This window comes from Aegilops tauschii, chromosome 5 (assembly GCF_002575655.3).
Source record: "Aegilops tauschii subsp. strangulata cultivar AL8/78 chromosome 5, Aet v6.0, whole genome shotgun sequence".
Lineage (NCBI taxonomy): Eukaryota > Viridiplantae > Streptophyta > Magnoliopsida > Poales > Poaceae > Aegilops > Aegilops tauschii.
This window is the reverse complement of record NC_053039.3, coordinates 284620018-284645972: the sequence shown is the minus strand read 5'-3', so window position 1 is coordinate 284645972 and position 25955 is coordinate 284620018.

The following is a 25955-nucleotide window of genomic DNA, read 5'->3' as shown; positions in this document are numbered from 1 at the left end:
GAAATACTATCAGGACTAACTTCATGATAAATTAAAGTTCAATTAATCATATTACTTAAGAACTCCCACTTAGATAGATATCCCTCTAATCATCTAAGTGATCACGTGATCCATATCAACTAAACCATGTCCGATCATCACGTGAGATGGAGTAGTTTTCAATGGTGAACATCACTATGTTGATCATATCTACTATATGATTCACGCTCGACCTTTCAGTCTCAGTGTTCCGAAGCCATATCTGCATATGCTAGGCTCGTCAAGTTTAACCCGAGTATTCTGCATGTGCAAAACTGGCTTGCACCCGTTGTATGTGAACGTAGAGTTTATCACACCCGATCATCACGTGGTGTCTCAGCACGAAGAACTGTCGCAACAGTGCATACTCAGGGAGAACACTTATACCTTGAAATTTTAGTAAGGGATCATCTCATAATGCTACCGTCGTACTAAGCAAAATAAGATGCATAAAAGATAAACATCACATGCAATCAAAATATGTGACATGATATGGCCATCATCATCTTGTGCCTTTGATATCCATCTCCAAAGTACCGTCATGATCTCCATCGTCACTGGCATGACACTATGATCTCCATCATCTTGATCTTTATCAACGTGTCGTCACATGGTCGTCTCGCCAACTATTGCTTTTGCAACTATTGCTATCGCATAGCGATAAAGTAAAGCAATTATATGGCGCTTGCATCTTATGTAATAAAGAGACAACCATAAGGCTCCTGCCAGTTGCCGATAACTTTAACAGAACATGATCATCTCATACAACAATTTATATTTCATCACCTCTTGACCATATCACATCACAACATGCCCTGCAAAAACAAGTTAGACGTCCTCTACTTTGTTGTTGCAAGTTTTATGTGGCTGCTCCGGGCTTCTAGAAAGAACCGTTCTTGCCTACGCATCAAAACCACAACGATTTTTTGTCAAGTGTGTTGTTTTAACCTTCAACAAGGACCGAGCTTAGTCACACTCGATTCAACTAAAGTTGGAGAAACAGACACCCACTAGCCACCTATGTGCGAAGCACGGCGGTAGAACCAGTCTCATGAACGCGGTCATGAAATGTCGGTCTCGGCCGCTTCATCCAACAATACGCACGGCGGTAGAACCAGTCTCATGAACGCGGTCATGAAATGTCGGTCTCGGCCGCTTCATCCAACAATACCGCCGAATCAAAGTATGACATGCTGGTAAGCAGTATGACTATTATGGCCCACAACTCTTTGTGTTCTACTCATGCATATAACATCTACGCATAGACCTGGCTCAGATGCCACTGTTGGGGAACGTAGTAATTTCAAAAATTCCTATGATCATGCAAGATCTATCTAGGAGATGCATAGCAACGAGAGGGGAGAATGTGTCCACGTACCCTTGTAGACCGAAAGCGGAAGTGTTTATTAATGCGGTTGATGTCGTCGAACGTCTTCGCGATCCAACCGATCCAAGTGCCGAATGCACGGCACCTCCGCGATCTGCACACGTTCAGCTCGGTGACGTCCCTCGAACTCTTGATCCAGTTGAGGCTGAGGGAGAGTTTCGTCAGCACGATGGTGTGGTGACGGCGATGATGAAGTTACCGGCGCAGGGCTTCGCCTAAGCACTACGATGATATGACCGAGGTGTGTAACTGTGGAGGGGGGCACTGCGCACGGCTAAGACAATTGCCTGTTGTGTCTTTGGGGTGCCCCCTGCCCCCGTATATAAAGGAGGGGAGGAGGAGGCTGGCCAACAAGGGGCGCGCCAAGGAGAGGGGAGTCCTACTAGGACTCCAGTCCTAGTAGGATTCGGCCCCAGCCTTTTTTTCCTTCTACCGGAGGGGGAAAAGGGGATGGAGAGGGAGTAGGAGAAGGAAAGGGGGGTGGCGCCCCCTTCCCAAGTCCAATTCGGCCTCCTCCCTTGTGGGGGCGCAGCAGCCCCTTGTGGGCTGGTTAGCCTCCGTCCTATGGCCCATAAGGCCCACATCTTTCCCCGGGGGGTTCCGGTAATCCCTCTGGTACTCCGGTATGTACCCGATTCACTCCGGAACCCTTCCGGTGTCCGAATACTACCTTCCAATATATGAATCTTTACCTCTCGACCATTTCGAGACTCCTCGTCATGTCCATGATCTCATCCGGGAATCCGAACAAACTTTTCTCATCAAATCACATAACTCATAATACAAATCGTCATCGAACGTTATGCGTGCGGACCCTATGGGTTCGAGAACTATGTAGACATGACCGAGACACATCTCCGGTCAATAACCAATAGCGGAACCTAGATGCTCATATTGGCTCCTACATATTCTACAAAGATCTTTATCGGTTAAACCGCATAAGGACATACGTTGTTCCCTTTATCATCGGTATGTTACTTGCCCGAGATTCGATCGTCGGTATCATCATACCTAGTTCAATCTCGTTACCGGCAAGTCTCTTTACTCGTTCCGTAATGCATCATCCCGCCACTAACTCATTAGTCACATTGCTTGCAAGGCTTATAGAGATGTGTATTACCAAGAGGGCCCAGAGATACCTCTCCGATACTCGGAGTGACAAATCCTAATCTCAATCTATGCCAACTCAACAAACACCACCGAAGACACCTGTAGAGCATCTTTATAATCACCCAGTTACGTTGTGACGTTTGATAGCACACAAGGTGTTCCTCCGGTATTCAGGAGTTGCATAATCTCATAGTTAGAGGAACATGTATAAGTCATGAAGAAATCAATAGCAATAAAACTAAACGATCATTATGCTAAGTTAACGGATGGGTCTTGTCCATCACATCATTCTCCTAATGATGTGATCCCATTCATCAAATGACAACACATGTCCATGGTCAGGGAACTTAACCATCTTTGATGAATGAGCTAGTCAAGTAGAGGCATACTAGGGACACTCTATTTTGTCTATGTATCCACACATGTATCAAGTTTCCGGTTAATACAATTCTAGCATGAATAATAGATATTTATCATGATATAAGGAAATATAAATAACAACTTTATTATTGCCTCTAGGGCATATTTCCTTCAGAAAGAAGCCTAAAAGAAAGGAAAATTTTGCCGGTTTAAGTTGATTCATTAAGCAGGAAGTAAAACGTTACAGTATATATTCAGAGTAGCAGCTTAAACGGGGCCTTATGACATATGGCTAGTAATAACCGGTGATGTACGCCGCCATGAACAGATTGGTATTTATCAAAGGTGAAATTCACTAAGTGTTGAATAAACAGGTTTTACAGACTGGAGCAGGTGATTTGGATCTAGAGCTGTGTGGGAAAAGAAAATAAATTAAAGACTAAATATTGCGGCAGTGGAGGAACTAGCGCATTGGCGAGATTTCTGCATCTAAAGGGTATGTTCAGTGATTAAGACAAAGGATAGAAACAGGTTCTACATATTTTAAAGGCTATTTTTGGATCAAAGTAAGGGTTAAACAGAAACGTGACGAAGAACGATGATGAACTCATAAGAACTACAGAAACCCTAATGGAGATCTATGGTGGAGAAGATAAGGTGCTTACTGGATCCGATGAGTAATGGAGCCGTAGTTTTATCTGGTCCCGTTCAAGTCGATGCAGCGGCAGAGGTCGAGGAAGACGATGAGCTTCGCGGCGGCGGCAGGGCTCAGGCGTGCAGATGCGTCGCAGAGAGAGGTGGAAGATGAAAAGGAAAAGAGGGGACAATGAAAAGAGGGCTGATTGACCCTATTTATAAGGAGAAGGGTAACAGGTGGGCGCGAAAAACGAGGAGGCCAAAGAATGATTATCCAGCCGCTCGGACGCCTCGATTTTCGGGATGGTTATTAAGGATAAGGATCTGTTAAGATACGTTTGGTATCGTTTAAAATTAATGGCAGATGACATCATGGCGGTTTTCCGTAATTCTAGGAGATGACGTCATGGCGGTTTACAATATCTTGCAAGAGCGAACAAAGAAGGACTTCTTCTAAGTATGGAGATTGACATGAACAAGTTCAAATCAACCTGGGGCCTAATGTTGGGGATATGACTATTGGGTATAACCCGCCCAGGAGGGGCCAGGTTATCCCAATGGCATTTCATCATAACAAAGCCCATGAGGATGTAGAAGATGGTGATTTATTAAGGGGACTTATCAGGGGCCCAAAGCCCAAAGGCGGCTTAAGGCCCGTAAGTGTAAACCGCCATGTATGTATTACTTGGGTTGTAAGGTATGTATAGTTAGTCACCGAGCCGGACACGATTGTGTATGAGCCAGCCGAGACTCCATGAGCCGCGGGGCGTCAACCCGTGTATATAAAGGGACGACCCGGCGGCGGTTTAGGGCAAGAAACAAGGGATCGAAAGCTAGGTCAAGCGTAATCGCTCCCTGGTAATCGAGACATAAGTAATACCACCTCAAACTGGATTAGGCCTTTACCTTCATCACAAGGGGCTGAACCAGTATAAACTTCCTGTGGCCTTTGTCCCGTTTAACCCCTTTAAGCTAACTACATTGCGATGGCTCCACGACTAAGTCCTCACACTAGGACATCTGCCGTGACAATTCCACGACAGTGACAGTGTCTGAATCACATCTAACAAATTATTTGTAACAACGAAAGAGGGTCTAACCTTCTTTGCACATGCCAGAAACTTCCTCCCACTATCCACAGAATCAAACGCATCTAGCATCATGCATGGAGATTGATGGTGACAACGAGCAGATAGATCTTCAGCCACCCCGCTCCATTCGTTGCCACTGATGGTCCTAGGGAGCTACAAGAGGAAGAAATCACTCAAATCAACCGTCGGGTAAAAATCCTTCATTCCAAGTCATAGCCCGAGAGAGAGAGAAGAGAGGCATATGCGGGTGGTGAAGGAGTAGTCGCCGGAGGAGGAACCGCTAGAGAGGTCGTTGAAGAAGACCATGGCGACCTCGGCGGTAGGATGCGAGACGGCGTGAGCGAGGAAGCGGCTATAGCTTAGCAAGGAAGGAAGGAAGGAGGAAACAGGGGAAATGTGACTTGTGGTCGGGGAGAAAAGGGGGTGGGGAAGGGGGAAGGGCGCAGGGGTAGATATTTTGGCGGTAGGCCAAAATTTTGGAAATGTGGAGGGAAACTTTGCGCGCGGTGCCGCCGAACCATTCACTTTGAGTGATTGTGTGCATAGCAAACGATTTTTCTGCTTTACGCGCATGGGATGAGTTTGATAATTCAAATTTTGGTGGAAATTTCCCCGGGTACGCCATTGCATAATTTAACATCGCTTGCTAATTTTGGCACACAAAAGAGCATACAGCAGATAGACCACACTTACTTAATCGAGCAATTTCAGTAATTACACAGAGCCAGTTGACCTAAACATTGCTCTAACAAAAGACCAACATAAAAAACAAAGCCTAAGTACGCATAATTTTAACAAATCCGCCACCGCACGGCCTATGCATCGCCGGTGTGAGATGAGAAGTCGATGACTTGTCCTGGAGACATGCCGCCGTTGGTGGACTCCGTGTCCCCCTGCTAAAGTCGACCATGTCCTCGTCCTCATCCTCGGCGCCGCCCTCAAGGTTGTAGTACTCGTAGTAGTGGCTGCGCCAAAGCTCGCGTTGGTACTCCATCGCCGATTCCTCGATGGACATACTCTTCTCTACCTCGACCTCGGCCACGCGCAACTCCTCCTCCCGACGCTCCTCGATCTCCGCCGCCTCCTGCATCTCCAGCTCCCGCTCGGCGACCTCATGAGGAAGCAGGTGCTCCATGGCCACCGCTACCTTTTCAGACGTGGGTTGCATGCTGGAGTTCGAGGTGGCCTGGAATATCTTGGCGTGTGCATCCTCGATCTTGGCGTGGATGGCCTCGACCCGGGCCAGGGCGACATCAGCGGCACGGACGAGAGCTCGAGCGCTCTCGGCGTTTGGAGCCGCCGTTGCAGCAGCAGCTGCAGCCGTCTCGTCTGCTGCAGCTGCCCTGTCGGCTGCCACAGACGGCCTCTCGGCGGAAGCGGCCGCGCTCAATGTGGATGGCGCGGCACGCTCGGCGTAGGTGGTCGCGCTCTCGGCGCAGGCGGCGGTGCTCGGGGGCGACATGGCCATCGTACGGGCCTTCACGAAGCGTTTCCACGGCGTCCTCTTTGCAAGAAGGGGTTGCGGGAACGGGGATCGGGATTCGTGGATTCGCGGGTTGCCGGCACTAGAGCAGACGAGCCGGCGAAGCTTAAGGAGGGAGACTGAAATAGACCCAAATATTTTCATCGCAAACGGTTCCTAGAAAACAAATGTGTGTGATGTTGTAGATATTTTCTATTAGCTGTGAAAGACGAATTTAGATTAAAGTGCCAACGGATGATGTTTTAAATGAACGAGAAATTTTGTAGTACTAATACAACTATCATGTCAAATTTGGAAAATTTCAGGGGTCATTTGACCTTTTAAGACATTTAACTGATTTTCTAGCCTTTTAATGACCGTAATTGAAATCTGAACTACATGTACATGCAACAGCTAACCATAACGGTTTGAAAACTCATATTTCATGTACTTGTGTACGATTTAATTCCATGTGCAGTAAATTGGAAGGAAGTTGCAAACATATTGGTCTAACGGCTATGACACAATTAAGCATGGAGTGACATGGCATTTAATTCCAAAAAATAAATAAAAAATCAGAAACACAAGAAACCTAGGTTGATGTAATGTCATGCCACCAAGATGATATGGTAAAAAAATTGGCATGTTTGACGAAAGTTTGGACACACACCCCTCACAAACCGGAGCAACTCACTAGAAGGCTCGTGCTTCCGAGAAGGAACAATGCATGTTTGATGGCGAACGGGAGATAGCTTCCTCTTACGACCTTCAATTTTTTTCTATGTCTAACATGCACTACTACAACTGTAATATGAAATTTTTGAAAATTCTAGGTGTCATTTGACCTTTTAAAGACATTTAAGTGAATTTCTAGCCATTTAATGACCGTAATTCAAATTTGAACTACATCTACATGCAAAGCCTAACCAAAACGATTTGAAAAATCATATTTCTGTACTTGTGTGTGAGTTAATTCCATGTGCAGTAAACTAGAAGGAATTTTCAAACATATTTGTCTCACGACGTGGACACATGCATGCATACGTATGCATGGAGTGACATGGCATTTTGATTCCAAAAAAAATCAGAAACACATGAAACCTTCCTTGATTTAATGTCATGCCACCAAGAAGATGTGGTAAAGAAATTGGCATGTTTGACGAAAGTTTGGACACACACCCCTCACAAACCGGAGCAACTCGCAAGAAGGTTCGTGGTTTCGAGAGGGAACAATGCATGTTTGATGACGAACGGGAGATAGCTTCCTCTTATGGCCTTCAAATTTTCTACGTCTAACGTGCAGTACTAAAACTATAATGTGAAATTTTGGAAAATTCTAGGGGTCATTTGACCTTTTAAAGACATTTAAGTGATTTTCTGACCATTTAATGACCGTAATTCAAATTTGAACTACATCTACATGCAACGCCTAACCAAAACGGTCTAAAAAATCATATATATGTACTTGTGTGCGTGTTAATTCCATGTGCAGTAAATTAGAAGGAATTTTCAAACATATTGGTCTCACGACATGGACACATGCATACGTATGCATGGAGCGACATGGCATTTTAATTCCAAAAAATAAAAAAATGATCAGAAAAACATGAAACCTTGGTTGATGTAATGTCATGCCACCAAGATGATGTGGTAAAGAAATTGGCATGTTTGACGAACGTTTGGACACACGCCCCTCACAAACCGGAGCAACTCACTAGAAGGTTCGTGGTTTCGAGAGGGAACAATGCATGTTTGATGATGAACGGGAGATAGCTTCCTCTTACGGCCTTCAAATTTTTTCCTATGTTTAACGTGCACTAATACAACTGTCATGTGAAAATTTGGAAAATTTCAGGGGTCATTTGACCTTTAAAAGACATTTAAGTGATTTTCTAACCATTTAATTACCGTAATTCAAATTTGAAGTACATCTACATGCAACGCCTAACCATAACGGTTTGAAAAATCATATTTTTTGTGTACTTGTGTGCAAGTTAATTCCATGTGTAGTAAATTAGAAGGAATTTTCAAATATATTGGTCTCAAGGCATGGGCACATGCATGGAGTGCCATGGCATTTTAATTCCAAAAGATAAAAAAAGATCAGAAAAACATGAAACCTTGGTTGATGTAATGTCATGCCACCAAGATGATGTGGTAAAGAAATTGGCATGTTTGACGAACGTTTGGACACACACCCCTCACAAACCGGAGCAACTCGCTAGAAGGTTCATGGTTCCGAGAGGGAACAATGTATGTTTGATGACGAACGGGAGATTGCTTCCTCTTACGGCCTTCAAATTTTTTCCTATGTTTAACGTGCACTAATCCAACTGTCATGTAAAAATTTGGAAAATTTCAAGGGTCATTTGACCTTTTAAAGACATTTAAGTGACTTTCTAACCATTTAATGACCGTAATTGAAATTTGAACTACATCTACATGCAACACCTAACCATAACAGTTTGAAAAATCATATTTTTGTGTACTTGTGTGCGAGTTAATTCTATGTGCAGTAAATTAGATGGAATTTTCAAACATATTGGTCTCAAGGCATGGACACATGCATGGAGTGCATGTCGTGGCATTTTAATTCCAAAAAATAAAAAAATGATCAGAAAAACGTGAAACCTTGGTTGATGTAATGTCATGCCATCAAGATGATGTGGTAAACAAATTGGCATGTTTGACGAACGTTTGGACACACACCCTCACAAACCGGAGCAACTCCCTAGAAGGTTCGTGGTTCTGAGAGGGAGCAATGTATGTTTGATGACGAACGGGAGATAGCTTCCTCTTACGGCCTTCAAACTTTTTCGACGTCTAACATGCACTAATACAACTATCATGTGAAAATTTGGAAAATTTCTGGGGTCATTTGACCTTTTAAAGACATTTAAGTGATTTTCTAACCATTTAATGACCGTAATTCAAATTTGAACTACATCTACATGCAACGCCTAACCATAATGGCTTGAAAATCATATTTTTGTGTACTTATGTGCGAGTTAATTCCATGTGCAGTAAATTAGAAGGAATTTTCAAACATATTGGTCTCAAGGCATGGGCACATGCATGGAGTGCATGCCATGGCATTTTAATTCCAAAAAATTAAAAAAGATCAGAAAAACATGAAACCTTGGTTGATGTAATGTCATGCCACCAAGATGATGTGGTAAAGAAATTGGCATGTTTGACGAACGTTTGGACACACACCCCTCACAAACCGGAGCAACTCACTAGAATGTTCGTGGTTCCGAGAGGGAACAATGCATGTTTGATGACGAACGGGAGATAGCTTCCTCTTACGGCCTTCAAATTTTTTCCTACGTTTAACATGCACTAATACAACTATCATGTGAATATTTGGAAAATTTCTGGGGTCATTTGACCTTTTAAAGACATTTAAGTGATTTTCTAACCATTTAATGACCGTAATTAAAATTTGAACTACATCTACATGCAACGCCTAACCATAACGGTTTGAAAAATCATATTTTTGTGTACTTGTGTGCGAGTTAATTCCATGTGCAGTAAATTAGAAGGAATTTTCAAACATATTGGTCTCAAGGCATGGGCACATGCATTGAGTGCATGCCATGGCATTTTAATTCCAAAAAAATAAAAAATGATCAGAAAAACATGAAACCTTGGTTGATGTAATGTCATGCCACCAAGATGATGTGGTTAAGAAATTGGCATATTTGACAAACGTTTGGACACACACCCCTCACAAACCGGAGCAACTCGCTAGAAGGTTCTTGGTTCCGAGAGGCTACAATGCATGTTTGATGACGAACGGGAGATAGCTTCCTCTTACGGCCTTCAAAAAATTTACTATGTTTAACGTGCACTAATACAACTGTGATGTGAAAATTTGGAAAATTTCTGGGGTCATTTGACCTTTTAAAGACATTTAAGAGATTTATAACCATTTAATGACCGTAATTCAAATTTGAACTACATCTACTGCAACGCCTAACCATAACGGTTTGAAAAATCATATTTTTGTGTACTTGTGTGCGAGTTAATTCCATGTGCAGTAAATTAGAAGGAATTTTAAAACATATTGGTCTCAAGGCATGGGCACATGCATGGAGTGCATGCCATGGCATTTTAATTCCAAAAAATAAAAAATGATCAGAAAAACATAAACCTTGCTTGATTTAATGTCATGCCACCAAGATGATGTGGTAAAAAAATTGGCCTGTTTGACGAACGTTTCGACACACACCCCTCACAAACCGGAGCAACTCACTAGAAGGTTCGTGGTTCCGAGAGGGAACAATGCATGTTTGATGACGAACGGGAGATTGCTTCCTCTTACGGCCTTCAAAGTTTTTCCTACGTTTAACGTGCACTAATACAACTGTCATGTGAAAAATTGGAAAATTTCAGGGGTCATTTGACCTTTTAAAGACATTTAAGTGATTTTCTAACCATTTAATGACCGTAATTCAAATTTGAACTACATCTACATGCAACGCCTAACCAAAATGGTTTGAAAAATCATATTTTTGTGTACTTGTGTGTGAGTTAAAAATCATCAGATGACGTAAATATCTGGTGTTCAAAAAAGAAAATGTGAAGATCTGGCAAGACAACTGCCCCCCACACAATTGGCACTCTATCTCGCGCCTCGAGGGTTGGTAGGTGATATGCGGGGATCATTAATCAGACCCGGTTCTGTATTGGAAACCGTCAGCTATTATGTTCACACACGGATTATACTGCGGGAATCGTGTGTAATTCAAACTATAGTACTCGTAAATTCCGGCGACCGGCGTGTGTACTGTCCCCGTCGATCTAGATTCCGGATGCCAATAAATACTACCTTGCTCACGTCGTCCCGCCTGCATTCTCATCTACATCCTCCCCTCGCTCGCCCTCTCTCTCTCTCTCTCTCAAATCTCTGCCATGGCGCCGCCGCCCCCCGAGGACACTCACTCAATTAGCAGCGACGAGGACCCCTACGCGCCGCCTAACGAGGTTGTGCCGGAACCCCAAATTTGGATTGGTTTTGGGGCCAGTACAATCTTTGTCTGTGGAAGTCGCTTCCGCCGGCTGAGAAAACCAGGCAAGTGGCGTTCAAGAAGGAGATGGCGGAGGAGGAAGCCAGGTACCAGGCAGCCTGTGAAGCCCGTGATGCCACCTGGAAAAAGGAGGCGGCGGAGCTTTGGGGGCGGGCACGTCATCGTGCCGAGGAGGTGTATGAAGACGGGTACTTCGCGATTAAGGTCATAGGCGTTGGGCACCTCGTTGCTGCGTGGAGGTGGGCCGATAAGCTCCAGCGTGCCACCGACGAGGAGCTCCGGTGGGCGCCCAACGAAATGGCAAGATCGGCCGCGCGCGTCCGTCAGCAAGAGGCAGATCAATACGTCAAGTGCTGCGAGGCGGAGGAGTCGGAGTACTGCCTCCGCACTGGGAAGACGCCACTCACCAGGGAGCTGCTGGCGAGGAGCTGCCGGAATACTGGCCCCAGGAGGGATTATTAGTTTTTGTATTGTTCGTTTTCAATTTTATGCATTGTACCTAGTAGTTAAGTATCATCACGTATATGTGATGATATTATATATATATATATTCTGTGATGAACTAATGAACAATTAATATATATATATATATTATGAATTCCATTTTCTATCTATTTTTGTATACTAATTTGAATCTAGCTATTATCATCCACATATACAGAAGGGAAAGCGTATATACACACATTGAAACAAAACATATAAGAATGGAAAACAGAGTACACACATTGAAACAGAGCAATACTATGATTGCTGTGAATACATAGCTATCCACGTCGAAACAACTTTTCAAAATAAAACGCGTCCATGAGACCATGACCAGCAGCCCTTGCCTACGGTAGCTCTTGGCTCTGCCTGAACTCGTGCAGGCGTTCGTCCAAGCGGTCGACATGCTCGCGGTACATCTGGAGCGCGATCTCGAGCTCCAAGTTGGCTATTTCATTGGAGATCACCAGCTCGAGGATGCGACGACCATGTTCCTCTACAGCACCCAGGTGGACACCTGCGCCAAGGAGGCAGTCGAGCCTACGGACCAGCACGTTGGCATCCAGCGGGCCGCGGACAAGGCGAACGGCGTGGCGGGCATCCGGTGCAAGTACGGCGCGGCCGGCCTCTGGTGCAAGTACGGTGCTGAAGGCCTCTGCCCACTCCTGGCGAGGAATGGGGGTACTGACGGGACGTGTACCCAGCTACGATGCCGTGTCGATAGCAGGCAAGCGCCGATGGATCCGCTCTTACTGCGCAGTGCGCCTCTCGCTCTGCGGCGCTCCAACGGTCTCGCCGTGCGGCGAGCCGCAGCCTATCAGCGCGGACACGCCTAGCTTGCTCTGCGGCGCGCCATCGATCATGTTGTGTGGCGAGCTGCAGCCTGTCGGCGCTGACATGCCTATCTTGATCCATGGCGCTCAAGCGCCATGCGCCAAAGGTCTGCTCAACCCTGGCGATGACGCGCATCACAGCGTCATCCATCACGTTGCCGGGGAGCACCTCGGCCTCGACGGGCCGTGGCGCCTGCTCGTTTTCCTCGTCGACAAGGTTGATGGCAGAGGCGACGCTTTGGTGGGTTGGCATGCTTGGAAAAGGTGGATGTGCTACAGGCTGCGCTTGTCGCCTCCGTGTGTTGCGCACCGCCTATGCGCAATATAGCAGGGCGGCGGGAAACAAGTGAGGAAATGGTGGGAAACGGTGGCGTGTTCATAAAACACCATCAATTAATGGAAACTTAGCATAGGAGGAACATCGAGCTAGCACTAGAAGTAGATGATGATCAGATGAACACGGACCACACTAGGGAACCCGTCGGTGATGAATTCATCAATCCCAAACGGTTGAATACTAGCAAGCGTTTGCCCACAACACACACGGCCTATTCCATCACAAACAGGTCGGATGGATCAACTGTATGCCACATATCGCACATTGTCAAAAAGTAATGCGGTAGACCTTCTCTAACATGTGTTAAAAAAAATAAAAAAAACAAGGACCTCGAGGTTAAATTAGCTGAGGGAATGGGTCATTTTGGTCATTTGACCAAAATGACCCATCCTATCAGTTAATTTAACATCAACACAACTTCCCATCCAGTCACCCATCTGATGGCTGCTCCAGCCTGAGCACACTTAACTTCATAGTTTTCTTACATGAGCTACTGGTGGAACAGCTAGTCCTTGCTGATAGGAATGCCTCTTCGCATCCTTATGGCGTATCCAGATGACCGCTGATGTCTACTACGCAACCTTCTTCTTGTAGACATTGTTGGGCCTCCAAGTGCAGAGGTTTGTAGGACAATAGCAAATTTACCTCAAGTGGATGACCTAAGGTTTATCAATCCGTGGGAGGCGTAGGATGAAGATGGTCTCTCTCAAACAACCCTGCAACCAAATAACAAAGAGTCTCTTGTGTCCCCAACACACCCAATACAATGGTAAATTGTATAGGTGCACTAGTTTGGCGAAGAGATGCTGATACAAGTGCAATATGGATAGTAGATATAGGTTTTTGTAATCTGAAATTATAAAAACTGCAAGGTAACAAGCGATAAAAGTGAGCATAAACGGTATTGCAATGCTAGGAAACAAGGCCTAGGGTTCATACTTTCACTAGTGCAAGTTCTCTCAACAATAATAACATAATTGGATCATATAACTATCCCTCAACATGCAACAAAGAGTCACTCCAAAGTCACTAATAGCGAAAACAAATGAAGAGATTATTGTAGGGTACGAAACCACCTCAAAGTTATCCTTTCTGATCGATCTATTCAAGAGTCCGTAGTAAAATAACACGAAGCTATTCTTTTCATTCAATCTATCATAGAGTTCGTACTAGAATAACACCTTAAGACACAGATCAACCAAAACCCTAATGTCACCTAGATACTCCAATGTCACCTCAAGTATCCACGGGTATGATTATACGATATGCATCACACTATCTCAGATTCATCTATTCAACCAACACAAAGAACTTCAAAGATTGCCCCAAAGGTCCTACCGGAGAGTTAAGACGAAAACGTGTGCCAACCCCTATGCATAAGTTCACAAGGTCATTGAACCCGCAAGTTGATCACCAAAACATACATCAAGTAGATCACGTGAATATCCCATTGTCACCACAGATAAGCACATGCAAGACATACATCAAGTGTTCTCAAATCCTTAAAGACTCAATCCGATAAGATAACTTCAAAGGGAAAACTCAATCCGTTACAAGATAGTAGAGGGGGAGAAACATCATAAGATCCAACTATAATAGCAAAGCTAACAATACATCAAGATTGTGCCACATCAAGAACACGAGAGAGAGAGATCAAACACATAGCTACTGGTACATACCCTCAGCCCCGAGGGTGAACTACTCCCTCCTCGTCATGGAGAGCGCCGTGATGATGAAGATGGCCACCGGTGAGGGATCCCCCTCCGGCAGGGTGCCGGAACAGGGTCCCGATTGGTTTTTGGTGGCTACAGAGGCTTGCGGCGGCGGAACTCCCGATCTAGGTTAAATTCTGGAAGTTTGGGGATTTATAGGAGAGGTTGGCGTCGAGAACAAGTCAGGGGGGGCCCACAGGGAGTCCACGAGGCAGGGGGCACGCCCCAGGGGGGTGGGCGCGCCCTCCACCCTCGTGGGGCCCATGGGACTCCCCTCCGGTAACTCTTCGTTCCAGTATTTTTTATATTTTCCAGAAAAAATCTCCGTTGATTTTCACCGCATTCCGAGAACTTTTATTTCTGCACAAAAACAACACCACGGTAGTTCTACTGAAAACAGCGTCAGTCCGGGTTAGTTCTAACCAAATCATACCAAAATCATGTAGAAATATTATAGACATGGCATGAATACATCAAAAATTATAGATACGTTGGAGGCATATCAGCATCCCCAAGCTTAATTCCTGCTCGTCCTCGAGTAGGTAAATGATAAAAACAGAATTTTTGATGTGGAATGCTACCTAACATAATTTTCAATGTAATTTTCTTTATTGTGGCATGAATATTCAGATCCGAAAGATTCAAGACAAAAGTTTAATATTGACATAAAAATAATAATACTTCAAGCATACTAACCAAGCAATTATGTCTTCTCAAAATAACATAGCCAAAGAAAGCTCATCCCTACAAAATCATATAGTTTGGCCATGCTCCATCTTCGTCACACAAAATGCTCAAATCATGCACAACCCCGATGACAAGCCAATCAATTGTTTCATACTTTAGTATTCTCAAACTTTTTGTACTTTCACGCAATACATGAGCGCGAGCCATGGACATAGCACTATGGGTGGAATAGAATATGATGATGGAGGTTGTGTGGAGAAGACAAAAAAGGAGAAAGTCTCACATCGACGAGGCTAATCAACGGGCTATGGAGATGCCCATCAATTGATGTCAATGCGGGGAGTAGGGATTTCCATGCAACAGATGCACTAGAGCTATAAATGTATGAAAGCTCAACAAAAGAAACTAAGTGGGTGTGCATCCAATTTGCTTGCTCACGAAGACCTAGGGCATTTGAGGAAGCCCATTGTTGGAATATACAAGCCAAGTTCTATAATGAAAAATACCCACTAGTATATGAAAGTGACAAAAAAAGAGACTCTCTATCATGAAGATCATGTTGCTACTTTGAAGAACAAGTGTGGAAAAGGATAGTAACATTGCCCCTTCTCTCATTTTCTCTCTTTTTTTTGTGCCTTCTCTTTTTTTTGATTTGGCCTTTCTCTTTTTTTGGGCCTTCTCCTTTTTTATTTGGCCTTTCTCTTTTTTTCCTCACACAGGACAATGCTCTAATAATGATGATCATCACACCTCTATTTATTTACAACTCAAGGATTACAACTCGATTCTAGAACAAAATATGACTCTATATGAGTGCCTCTGGCGGTGTACCGGGATGGGCAATGAATCAAGAGTGACATGTATGAAAAGTTATGCATGGTGGCCTTGCCACAAATACGATGTCAACTACATGATCATGCAAGGCAATATGACAATGATAAAGCATGTCATAACAAACGGAACGGTGGAAAGTTGCATGGCAATATATCTCGGAATGGCTATGGAAATGCCATAATAGGTAGGTATGGTGGCTGTATATAAGGAGGATTATGTGTGATAGAGCGTATCATATCACGGGGTTTGGATGCGCCGGCGAAATGTGCACCAACTCTCGAGGTGAGAAAGGGCAATGCACGGTACCAAAGAGGCTAGCAATGATGGAAGGGTGAGAGTGCGTATAATCCATGGACTCAACATTAGTCATAAAGAACTCACATACTTACTGCAAAAATATACAAGTCATCAAACCCAAAGCACTACGCGCATGCTCCTAGGGGGATAGGTTGGTAGGAAAAGACCATCGCTCGTCCCCGACTGCCACTCATAGGGAAAGCAATCAAAGAACACCTCATGCTTCAAATTTGTCACACAACGGTTACCATACGTGCATGCTACGGGACTTGCAAACCTCAACACAAGTATTTCTCAATTTCACAATTACTCAGCTAGCACGACTCTAATATCACCATCTTTATATCTCAAAACAATTATCAAGTATCAAACTTCTCATAGTATTTAATGCACTTGATATGAAAGTTTTATTATACCCATCTTGGATACCTATCATACACTACTAGGAAAAGGGCTATAGATGATATGGCCCTAATGGCGCACCAGACATGTGGTGCGCCATTACTATATACTAATGGCGCACCATGTGTTGGTGCGCCATTAGTGTGAAAATACTAATGGCGCACCACATCCACGGTGCGCCATTAGTAAAAAAAAATTTTAATTTTTTCAAAACTACTAATGGTGCACCGTGGGATGGTGCGCCATTAGTAGTTCAACTAGTAATGGCGCACCATCCCACGATGCGCCATTAGTAATTATGTTTAAAAAAAAATTCAAATTTTTTTATTTTTATTTTTTGAACTACTAATGGCGCACCACTCCCACGGTGCGCCATTACTAGTTGAACTACTAATGGCGCACCACTCACAAGTGCGCCATTAGTAATTTTGTTACAAATTTTATTTCAAATTTTTTTATCTTTTTTGAAAAACTACTAATGGCGCACGGTTGGGGTGGTGCGCCATTACTAGTTGAACTACTAATGGCGCACCACCCCCACGGTGCGCCATTAGTAACTTGGCCCATTCCACCGAATGCACCCCCCCCCCCCCCCGTGGACCGCCTTTTCAGTTTAAAAAAATAAAAGAAAATGATGGAAATGTCAAAAAAAATAAAATAAAATAAGTTTCCCATGTGATATGTGGTCTAGTTGTTTGGAAAATTAACAAATATGAATTTCGACTTTATTTGCAAAATCTCTCTGGAATTTCTTAAAATGGGCATAACTTTTGCATACGAACTCGAATGAAAAAGTTTTTTATATGAAAAATCATCTACTCGAAAAGTTACATCCGAATTTAACCGGGGGAATCCCGTTAAACATTTTCAAAATCCTCAAAAACCTAACAGAAAAAAGATACGGGGCTTTCAAGATCTAGAGGCAAAAAAATTCAAAATTTTCAAACTTACTAGTGGCGCACCGGTTGCTAGGTGCGCCACTAGTAACAGAACAAAATATTGGTTTTGAATTTTTTTTTCAAAAAATGATTCGTAATATGACAGGGAAGTTTGAAATATTTTTCGAAATTTCATCATACTCATGAATATGAACAAAGTCCTAGACATCAACAAGGTTTAATAGGATTGATATGATAGATATATCAACAAGTGGCTGTTAAGTTAGGTGGTGCTGGGGTTGGATAGAACCGTGAAGTTAAGTGTGCTCGGGCTGGAGTAGTGTGAGGATGGGTGACCTTTCGGGAAGTTTGACCACTTAGTGCGATTTGACTTGAAATTAAGCATATTGACCTGAGATTAAGCCATAGTGACCCGAGATTAAGAAAAAATTGAAAAAAAAATTTGAACAATTTTTTGAAAATTTGAACATTGAATTTTTTAAAAAAAAATATTTCTGAAAAAATATTTGAAAAAAAATTGTTACTAATGGCGCACTTCTATGTGGTGCGCCATTACTAAGTCCGATAGTAATGGCGCACCGTGGCATATACTAATGGCGCACCACTGGTGCGCCATTAGTATACCAGATACTAATGGCGCACCAGCGGTGCGCCATTAGTAAAAATTACTAGTGGCGTGATGCTAGTGGCGCACCAGTAGTGCGCCATTAGTAGGCAAAACTGGTGCGCCACTAGTAGGCCTTTTTCTAGTAGTGATATTAGGACTAATTTTATAGCCAAAGCAAATTACCATGTTGTTTAGGACTCTCAAAATAATATAAGTGAAGCATGAGAGTTCATCTATTTCTTCAAAATAAAACCACCGCCATGCTCTAAATTGATATAAGTGAAGCACTAGAGCAAACGACAAACTACTGTGAAAGATATAAGTGAAGATCAATGAGTAGTTGAATAATTATATAACTATGTGAAGACTCTCTAACATTTAAGAATTTCAGATCTTGGTATTTTACTCAAACAGCAAGCAAAACAAAATAAAATAAAATGACGGTCCAAGCAAAACACATATCATGTGGTGAATAAAAATATAGCTCTAAGTAAAGTTACCGATGAACAAAGACGAAAGAGGGGATGCCATCCGGGGCATACCCAAGCTTAGGCTCTTGGTTGTCCTTGAATATTACCTCGGGGTGCCTTGGGCATCCCGAAGCTTAGGCTCTTGCCACTCCTTATTCCATAGTCCATCGAATCTTTACCCAAAACTTGAAAACTTCACAACACAAAACTCAACAGAAAACTCGTAAGCTCCGTTAGTATAAGAAAACAAATCACCACTTAGGTACTGTTGTGAACTCATTCTAAATTCATATTGGTGTAATATCTACTGTATTCCAACTTCTCTATGGTTCATACCCTCCGATACTACTCATAGATTCATCAAAATAAGCAAACAACACATAGAAAACAAAATCTGTCAAAAACCGAATAGTCTGTAGTAATCTGGTAACTTTCCATACTTCTGTAACTCCAAAAATTCTACCAAATTAGGAAAACCTGAGAAATTTGTGTACCAATCCAGAGCAAAAAGAATCAGATCAAAATCACATTTATGTGAATTATCAAAACTAATTTACTGGGCGCAAAAGTTTCTGATTTTCAGCAGGATCAACACAACTATCACTGTAAGATATCCTAAAGGTCTTACTTGGCACTTTATTGAAACAAAAGATATAAAACATGATTACTACAGTAGCATAATCATGTGAACACACAAAAACAGTAAAGGTAAATATTGGGTTGTCTCCCAACAAGCGCTTTTCTTTATTGCCTTTTTAGCTAGGCATGATGATTTTAATGATGCTCACATAAAAGATAAGAATTGAAACATAAAGAGAGCATCATGAAGAATATGACTAGCACATTTAAGTCTGACCCACTTCCTATGCATAGGGATTTTGTGAGCAAACAACTTATGGGAACAATAATCAACTAGCATAGGAAGGCAAAACAAGCAAATCTTCAAGATTTTCAACACATAGAGAGGAAACTTGATATTATTGCAATATGTAGAAGCATATGATCCTCTCTCATAATAATTTTCAGTAGCATCATGAATGAATTCAACCAAATAACCAGCACATAAAGCATTCTTTTCATGATCTACATGCATAGAAATTTTACTACTCTCCACATAAGCAAATTTATTCTCATCAATAGTAGTGGGAGCAAACTCAACAAAATAACTATCATGTGAAGCATAATCCAATTGAAAATTAAAATCATGATGACAAGTTTCATGGTTATCTTTATTCTTTAGAGAATACGTGTCATCACAATAATCATCATAAATAGGAGATGCTTTCATCATAATAAATTTGCTCATCAAAACTTGGGGGACTAAACATATCATCTTCATCAAGAATAGCATCCCCAAGCTTGTGGCTTTGCATATCATTTGCATCATGGGTATTCAAAGAATTCATACTAACAACATTGCAATCATGCTCATCATTCACATATTTTATGCCAAGCATTCTATGTAATTCTTCTTCTAGTACTTGAGCACAATTTTCCTTCCCATCATTTTCACGAAAGACATTAAAAAGATGAAGCATATGAGGCAACCTCAATTCCATTTTTTTGTAGTTTTCTTTTATAGACTAAACTAGTGATAAAAAAAGAAACAAAAAGATTCGATTGCAAGATCTAAAGATATACCTTCAAGCACTCACCTCCCCGGCAACGGCGCCAGAAATTGCTTGATGTCGACTACACAACCTTCTTCTTGTAGACGTTGTTGGGCCTCCAAGTGCAGAGGTTTGTAGGACAATAGCAAATTTCCCTCAAGTGGAGTATCAATCCGTGGGAGGTGTAGGATGAAGATAGTCTCTCTCAAACAACCCTGCAACCAAATAACAAAGAGTCTCTTGTGTCCCCAACACACCCAATACAATGGTAAATTGTATAGGTGCACTAGTTCGGCAAAGAGATGGTGATGCAAGTGCAATATGGATGGTAGATATAGGTTTTTGTAATCTGAAATTATAAAAACAACAAGGTAACAAGCGATAAAAGTGAGCGTAAACGGTATTGCAATGCTAGGAAACAAGGCCTAGGGTTCATACTTTCACTAGTGCAAGTTCTCTCAACAATAATAACATAATTGGATCATATAACTATCCCTCAACATGCAACAAAGAGTCACTCCAAAGTCACTAATAGCGGAGAACGCACGAAGAGATTGTTGTAGGGTACGAAACCACCTCAAAGTTATCCTTTCTGGTCGATCTATTCAAGAGTCCGTAGTAAAATAACACGAAGCTATTCTTTCCGTTCGATCTATCATAGAGTTCGTAATAGAATAACACCTTAAGACACAAATCAACCAAAACCCTAATGTCACCTACATACTCCAATGTCACCTCAAGTATCCACGGGTATGATTATACGATATGCATCACACAATCTCATATTCATCTATTCAACCAACACAAAGAACTTCAAAGAGTGCCCCAAAGTTCCTACCGGAGAGTCAAGACGAAAACGTGTGACAACCCCTATGCATAAGTTCACAAGGTCACTGAACCCGCAAGTTGATCACCAAAACATACATCAAGTAGATCACGTGAATATCCCATTGTTACCACAGATAAGCACATGCAAGACATACATCAAGTGATCTCAAATCCTTAAAGACTCAATCCGATAAGATAACATCAAAGGGAAAACTCAATCCATTACAAGAGAGTAGAGGGGGCGAAACATCATAAGATCCAAGTATAATAGCAAAGCTCGTGATACATCAAGATCGTGCAACATCAAGAACACGAGAGAGAGAGAGATCAAACACATAGCTACTGGTACATACCCTCAGCCCCGAGAGTGAACTACTCCCTCCTTGTCATGGATAGCGTCGGAATGATGAAGATGGCCACCGGTGAGGGATCCCCCTCCGGCAGGGTGCCGGAACAGGGTCCCAATTGGTTTTTGGTGGCTACAGAGGCTTGCGGCGGCGGAACTCCCGATCTAGGTTAAGTTCTGGAAGTTTGGGGCTTTATAGGAGAGGTTGGCGTCGAGAACAAGTCAGGGGGCCCCACAGGGTGTCCACGAGGCAGGGGGCGTGCCCCGGGGGGCTGGGCGCGCCCTCCACCCTCGTGGGGCCCACGGGACTCCCCTCCGGTAACTCTTCATTCCAGTATTTTTTATATTTTCCAGAAATATCTTCGTTGATTTTCAGCGCATTCCGAGAACTTTTATTTCTGCACAAAAACAAACACCACGGTAGTTCTGCTGAAAACAGTGTCAGTCCGGGTTAGTTCTAACCAAATCATACCAAAATCATGTAGAAATATTATAAACATGGCATGAATACATAAAAAGTTATAGATACGTTGGAGACATATCAACCGCCCGTCCCACAATGGCCAATAGATGTTGTGTAGACAGAGCATATCACATATGTCTTATTAGAAGCAATCTTCTGTGTTATTATCGGTCTTCTCACACATTTCTAATTACAGACGTGTTTGCCGCGTATCACACACATCTTGTTATATTGAACCGTTTTTGTTCTCTTGCCTAATCACAAACAGTTCATCCGAGTGAACCGTATGTTGTACATCACACACACCTTGATCGGGCTGACCGTTTCTTTTGTGTTGCCTAATCACAAATAGTTCATCCGAGTGAGCCGTATGCTCGCACACACCTTCATTTGGCTGCCCGTTTCTTTTGTTCCTCCTCATTGCAAACAGTTAATTGAGCTGAACCGTATGCCCTACATCGCACACGCAACTAAAATCTTAACCGTGTTTGATGCATCCTCCGTCGCAAACATTTTGCACCTTTTTGATGGTTATTTTACACCACCGTTTGCGATTATGGCATCGCACACAGTTTCGTCGAAGGGTCTCTGATCGTAGTGTTGTGTTAGCAGCATCCAGCAGTAGTGACAACAGAGTTTTTTGCAATAATACCGTGGTGTGACGTTGAAGGCAAGAAAGGACATGCGAGAGAGCGATGACCGAGCCAGAGGGAAGTCAATTGGGGGAGGTGCGAGGGTTGCAACGGTGTTTTGAGTAGTTGTGGGCCGAATGCTATGAAAATATAATCTAAACCCGCCGGAATAAATGCCTACACAAATTAATCCAAGGTTGGAGTCCCCCTCGCAATGTAAATAGCTCCGGCTTTACAAGGGATGGAGAGGTAACTTCAATGTGTGGAAGATATGGCGTGAGAAAGCGAGGTCAATCGAGAGACATATAGATAGAGAGACAAAGTGAGTGTGGTCCGACATTCATTGAAAAGATATATATGCTCTGGAGAGATATTGTCCGATTGAGCTTTTGGGAAGGGTGAGGGTTGTAAGATAGAGCTTGAGAAATGATCCAGTCACAGACATGTAGATATATTTTGTGCGTCGGAGGAAGCAAGGTCAATCAATTACAGATATAAAGGGAGAGAGATTGAGCGAGTGTGGGTCGTCGTGTGATCGAAAAAGTGAGACGGGTTGGAGAGAGTGACCTAGATAGACAATATGCATGAGAGAGTATACAATATGAATATGTTGAATTGGGCTCAAACATGAAGATATATCGTTTGTGTCCGAGAAAGAGTGAGGTCAATCGAGACATACAAAGAGAGAGAGAGAGAGAGAGATTGAGCGAGCGTGGCCCACCATGAGGTCGAACGAGCGGGGGCGGCTTGGATGGACTGACCTAGATAGACAATCTGCGTGAGAGAGTATAGAGTGTGTCGATCGAGGCCCGAACAGGGAGATATATCATTTGTGTGTGAAAGAAAATGCGGTTAATCCAGACTCAGATAAAGAGAGCGAGATTGAGCGAGTGTGGCCCGCCGTGCGGAAGAAAGAGTGAGACAGTCTCCAGGGAGTGACCTAGATAGACAACGTGCGTGCGTGCGCACGAGAGGTGGGGGGCTAGATAGGCAATGCATGTATCTAGCAAGAGAGGGTGGGAGGGAGAGAGAGAGCTCGGCATGGGGTGCAATGGCGGGTGTGTGAGGTAAATACATTTGGTAACAGAGTGTAAAAAGGGGGTTGTGTAGTTGAGAGAGTTAGAGATCGAAACATGGAGAGAAAGAATGAACGTGTGTCGGAAACTGATAGCTTCATAAGGTGGTTAGGAGAGGAAGATTGACCGATACAGGAAGTATGTAGCATGTGTGCCCAGGGGGGTGGGGCTAAAAACAACATTTGAATGTAGATAGTACGAGACTTAATATCGATGTTTCAATTCGGTGTACATTGTAAGATTTGAACCGAGGACCATCCGTATGGGTAATTATTTCGAACTCGTGCCATACTAGGTTTGGAAAAGTTGACATTGACTCGATTGTTGTGCTATTTATTAGGCCATATGTTTGAATCCATCCAAAGTTTTCTCACTACCATGGTGTTCAACATATAGATATGAATTTTGTATTAAAAAAGTAGTGTGGATACCGTGAAATGCGAAATCCACGTTAGAATTGGAGATCGCTATGTGACACACACTCTAATTCAAATAACTAATTATGTGACACACACTCTAATCCACGTTAGCGTGGATACCATGGATATCGTTTCAATTTTTTTTCAAATAACTCCTCATTAATTAATTTATAGTATCTCATTTCAAATGACTAATTATTTGCAAGGAAAACACGGGCATGGTAATACATACAGATTCGTTTGCAAATGAAAGAAGATTCGTTTGCATTCTCAAATGTAGGCGCACCAGGCAAACCAGGGTCGTGTCGTGGTGGTCGCGTGTGTCGTATGGATGCTTAGCACCCAGCCACCCACCGCCTCCCTCCCTCCCCCCCCCAAAAACGACGACAAAATAAGTTCGCGCTTCCATGTTTCGGATTGAAATATCTGGCGGCCCAAAGAAAAATCTCCTTTCTCCATCGTCCCTTCCGCACCCAGATTGCTCAAATACCTAATTCGCCGCCAACCCAAGCAAAGTTCGAATAGCCCCTCGTCTCGTCTCTTTCCCCAACTCTGTGCCAGACGAAGACGACAGTCGCGCTTCACCACCTGTCGGGTGGTAGGTGCGACATATGCCAACGGGTGGCTTATCATTGTGGGAGACAGTAAGACGTCGCCGGTGCCTGGAAACAGGATGAGGCGAAGACATGCACGCTGGCGAATCTTACCCAGGTTCGGGGCTCTCTATGGAGATAACACCCCTAGTCCTGCTCTGCGGGGTCTCCGCATGATCACTAGATCAAAACGAGTAGCTACAAGTGCTCCTTGAGCTGTCGTATTCGAGGGAGAAGAAGAGCAAGGCAAGCTCTCCCTTTTCTCTCTATATGGTGTGTATGTAACTCTACGAGACCAACCCTTTGCATGGGTGCCCCGGGGGGTTTATATAGGCCTACCCCCCGGGGGTACAATAGTAATCCGGCTGGGCGCGGGTCCCAGCCGTTAGTGTCTGTGTTCGCCGGCTTCTCCGCCGGCCATTGGGGCCCGCCGACTGGTGGGTCCCGCCGGCTGCCGGCCTCTTGGTCGACAGGCCGGCCCCACCGCTTGGGGGTCTTGTCGGCGGCTGGTTACTGTTGCCTTGCCCCTGATGACGAGGGCTTTGTCGAGGTAAGCGTGGCTATAGTGTGTCGCCTTGCGGGCCCTCACTTTAGCCTTACCTCGTCTTGTCTCCTTAATGTGGCACATGTTTTGAGGGAGGGGGGTAGCCGGCTTCTGGGGGCCGGCTACGCCCCTGGCGGACTAGGGGAGGCCGGGCTGCCTTCGAGCGTCTCTCAGGCTAAAGGGGCCCGCCGCCCGCGGGCCGTTCTGGCGTCTGTCGTGGATGACGTCGAGGCCAACATGGCTACAGTGTCGCGCCGGACGGGAGATGGCTGACCCGTACGGCGTCCTGTGGCCATGCCTGCTTCGGGATTCGGGGGTAGTGTGTTGTACTGTGGCCACGCCCCGTCTTATCTCCGTTATGTGGGCATATTTTTGGTGGGTGTGGTCTTGGCCGGCTTCTTGGAGTCGGCGTTCTTCATGGCCGGCTTTTGGGAGTCGGTGTTCTTTATGGCCGGCTTTTGGGAGTCGGTCCTTTTGGAGCCGGCTTCCTGGAGTCGGCCATCTCGTAGCTATCTTGGGGGAGGTTTCTGGGAATGGGTCGCCTTTTGAGAGTCGGCCCCTGGGATAGCCAGCCGGGGGTAGGCGGCCCTGTGCTTCGAATGCTTGAAGGCTCAAATGGCCTGATAATTTCTTGAGAACCCAGGGGGAGGTGGTTAGGCTACCCGTGGCTATTTACTCCGACAGTAGTCCCCGAAGCTGATTGAGCTTCGAGATTGGGGGAAGTCGAGAAACTCGGTCAGCTTCCTATCTTGACGAGTCGGCAGCCGGGAGCCGGCTTCGATTGGG